Raw genomic sequence first — 4137 nt, 5'->3', positions numbered from 1 at the left:
GCGATGAGGTTATCCTAAAATTTATATGGCAATACTGAGCACCTAAAATATCTAAAACAATCTTGAAAAGAAGAGCAAAGTTGAAGTACTCGCATTTAATGACTTTTAATCCTAATAGAAAGATACAGTCTTCAAGATAGTGTTGTATAGACATGAAAATAGAATCAAGATTCCAAAAATAAGCCTTACATTCACAATGAGCTGATTATCAAACAGGACGTCAAGGTCATTCAGTAAGGAAAGAAGAGATGTTTCTGTTTGGTACTATAATAGTGAATACCTGTCACTGTAAATTTGTCAAAATCTACAGAACATACAACACCAAGAGCGAACCCTGATGTGAACTATGCACTTTGGGTGATAATGATGTGCCAATGTATGTTCATCAGTTGTAACACATACACTACTTGGTCCAGGGTATTGATAGTAGAGAAGACTGCGGCTGTGTGGGAGCAGGGAGTACATGAGGACTGTCAGTGTCTTCTTCTCAATTTTGCCCTAAAACTGCTCTAAAAAATACTCATTTTTAAAAGAAAGTCAACCATTAGAATGGGAGAAAATTTTGAAAATCTGATGAGACTTATTTATAGAATACGTAAAGAACTTTGTCATTCAATAATAAAGAAGTACTGCAACTCAAATAAGCCAACTGAAAAATGTACAACGACATCTGGCTTCATGGGCCTGGTGGTTAGGCAGCCAGATCCCACATGGTCAACTATGTGGTTTGAGTCCCAAACCTAGAGGCTTAAGGACATGCTAGGTGCACGTGCATGCCTGGCCAAAATCTCAAAATGTGGAAGAGGTGGACTAAAGCAAATTGCAGCAGGGCCACTCCCCATAAGGGATGCTTCCCCTCTGCCCCTTACTGTCTCTGTGTCTCTCTCTGGCAAGCACACATGTCTTTTCTCAAAAAACTAAAAATGGCAGCTGATTTAAATTGGCATTTTCCCAAAGATCTACAAATGGTCATGAGGTACTTGAAAAGATACCTTGTTAGTCTCTAGGTAAATGCAAATCGTAGCTGCAATAAGGCTTCATATCGTATTCCCTAGGATGGCAATGCTAACAAGACAAATAAGAGCAAGAGTTGGTGAGAATACAGAGTAATTAGAACCTTTAGACATCGCCGGGGAAATGTAAAATTTCCAGCAGTTTTGTAAAATAGTTTAGGTAGTTCCACAAATGTTAAACATAGAATTACCATGTGACCTAGAAATTCCACGTTGGAATATACTCGATATAATTGTAAATAGGTGTTCAAATAAAAATGTCTACACTAATGTTCATAGATGCATTATTAACAATAATGAAAGGCGGAAACAACTCAAATGTCCCTTGACTGATGAATAGAAAAATGAAATGTGGTACAGTCGTACAACGAAAAATTATCCCACAATGAAAAGAAAGGCAATACTGGTACATGCTGTAATGTGGATAAACCTTGAAAATGTCACACAAAGGGGAAGCAATCAGACACAAGGGATGTCTATTGATATGCCATTTCATTCATGTAAAATGTCCAAAATAGGCAAATCCATAGAAACAGAAAAGAGATTAGTGGTTATGAGGAAGGAGACAGAGAAGAGTGATAACAAATAGACACGGGGTTTCTTCGCAGGGAGATGAAAGTGTTCTGAAATTAACGTTGGGTTTGCGTAACTCTGTGTATGTACTGAGACCACTGAGGTTAGTATAAAAATGGTGACTCTGACTGAGTTCACAAAAACTCAATAGCTACAGTGTTAGGACAGTTTAGTAAGCTACCCCAGGGATTCCACAGGATTACGGGCAGAGTGGCCATTTCTAGGAATACGTGTAATCAGATTCAATAAGTCAGGTAATGCTTGATTTATGTTTTAAAACAAACAAACTGAAAATCAACAGCCCACTTCCCTAATTACTTTACAAAGATTATTATTTGGTTTGTGATTTGACAAAGCTTACCTACATTTCCTTGATCAAAGATCTTCTTTCGACAGAGCCTAAGAGAGCTATGTGTGAGAATTAAATTCTGATTTCCTCCCTGAAATCCTATGGGAAATAGGAATGGCCATCTTGCAGAACAGCTAAGCTAATTCGAAAACTCTATTCTGTACTGAATACGAAGCCATAAAACATAGTCAAATTAAGTGAAAATTCCTCTCCACTGGATCTTTGATTCAGAGACATCATTTATGATCTGATCAGCCATGTTTATTGTCTGGTCTCCTTATCAACTTCCTTAAAACCAGGTCCAGGTGGAATGTCTATTCATGGTTTGCCTCTATTCACCCTACTGTCTCATTTTCTGTTGCTAGGATACCACCTATTAGAATATTAAAAATTTATTTCTAATCAAGTTTTTATTCTATGTGGCCTTAGGGAGAGAAGAAAGCAAGGTCCATGCACATATAAAACAATTTCCAGAATGACCCCAGATCTCTGGTGATAATTCTGAACTCATTTTTCATATTTAAAAATGGAAAAGACCTACTTGGCCATTAAGATGACAAATTTTAGCTGTGTGTATAAGTCCAAGAGGAGGTAATGATATAAAAACTTCTCCTTATGAAATGGCTGATTCATTTTGTCTGTCAAAGACAAAACCTCCAGACAGGATTCATTTTCTTAGCTCTTAATTCTTAGGGCTCCAGGTTCAAAATTAGAAACTGCAGGATGAGCAGATGGCATAATGGTTATGTTGCTGGATTCCCATGTAGTTGACGACAGTTTGAGTCCTGGACCCAGCATGTGCGTGCATGCCCAAGATCCCGAGAGGAGGATGGAAGAGAAGGGATTGTGGTGTGACCATCCCCCCAGGGGGTGATTTCTCACTTTCTGTCTGTCCTTCTGGTGAGTACACACATCCTATAGCACAACTCTCTTTAAAAAGAAAAAAAAAAAAGAAACTCAAACAGTTTGTTTCCTTGACTTTCTGAAAGAGTAGAGGGTTAAAAATTGATATGGTTTCATTTATTTTCACTCTAATTAATTTAACTCAGTAACATGTATTTAACATCCCCTATGTACATGTCACTAAACTAAGTGTGGAGAGTATGAAAATGAATATGGGGTCACCTTGTGGCATGGTGGTTAAGTCGGCTGGAGACCACATGACCAACTGTGTGGACTGAGTCCTGGACTGTGTCTTGAAAATCACACAGGCATGCAGATGCCCGAGAACCCTAACCCACAAGATGGCAAAGAGATGAAAGCAGGTGATCCACCAGCAGATTCGTCTGTTCCCGAGGCTGAGCAAGGCAGGGCTGGGTAAATGCCGGCTTACTTCTCTGCCACCATCCCCGTTAGCCATCCAACGACAGCGAGTATAAAATTCCAGCACTAAGAAATGAACGCAAGGTTAGAGCTGAAGACCAAAGATGTTTCCTTTCATCACCGTACATTACAGTCCATGCACTGAAAGGCTAACCACCAAGGAACACTGCATTTGAAAATGACAAATACGGTGTTATTCTTGATTGGGTTGTTACATACTGCATGCATGCTTTGTAAACCTATGTTGTGCCCCACACAGAGGTAGAACAATAAAAGGTAAATAAGATATTTAAAAAGAAAATAGAAAAAAAAAAGAAAAAAGGAAAAAATTATTTAAAAAAATATTTTAAAAGTTTAATCACTGACTTGCCTTTTAATGCCAATAAGGAAAGTTTCTCAAATGAATAATCTAAAGCTTGCTAGCATTTCTATTAGAGGATGTGGAGGGGAAACAATTTTCCTCGTTCATTTGAGAGGGAAGTCCCCAACCCCGGTACTGGTCTGTGGCATCGGGCCACACAGGAGGAGGTGAGTGGTGGGCTAGTGAGTGAAGCCTCATCTGTATTTACAGCCACTCTCTGTTGTTCGGTTACTGCCTGAGCTCTGCCTCCTGTCAGGTCAGCAGGGTTGAATCGTCACAGGAGCTAGAACCTTACTGTGAACTGCACATGTGGGAGCTAAGTTGTGCACTCCTCATGAGAACCTAATGCCTGACGATCTGAGGTGGAGCTGAGGCAGTGATGCTAGCACTGGGGAGCAACTGCAGACACTGCATGATGGTGAGTTATATAATTATCTCATCATGTAGTACAATGTAATAAGAATAGGAATAGAGTGCACATAAAGTAATGCATTGGAGTCATCCCGAAAGCATTCCTG

This window comes from Tupaia chinensis, unplaced genomic scaffold, assembly GCF_000334495.1.
Source record: "Tupaia chinensis unplaced genomic scaffold, TupChi_1.0 Scaffold000430_1, whole genome shotgun sequence".
In the NCBI taxonomy this organism is placed as follows: Eukaryota; Metazoa; Chordata; class Mammalia; order Scandentia; family Tupaiidae; genus Tupaia; species Tupaia belangeri.
Note: the sequence above shows the minus strand (reverse complement) of the source record.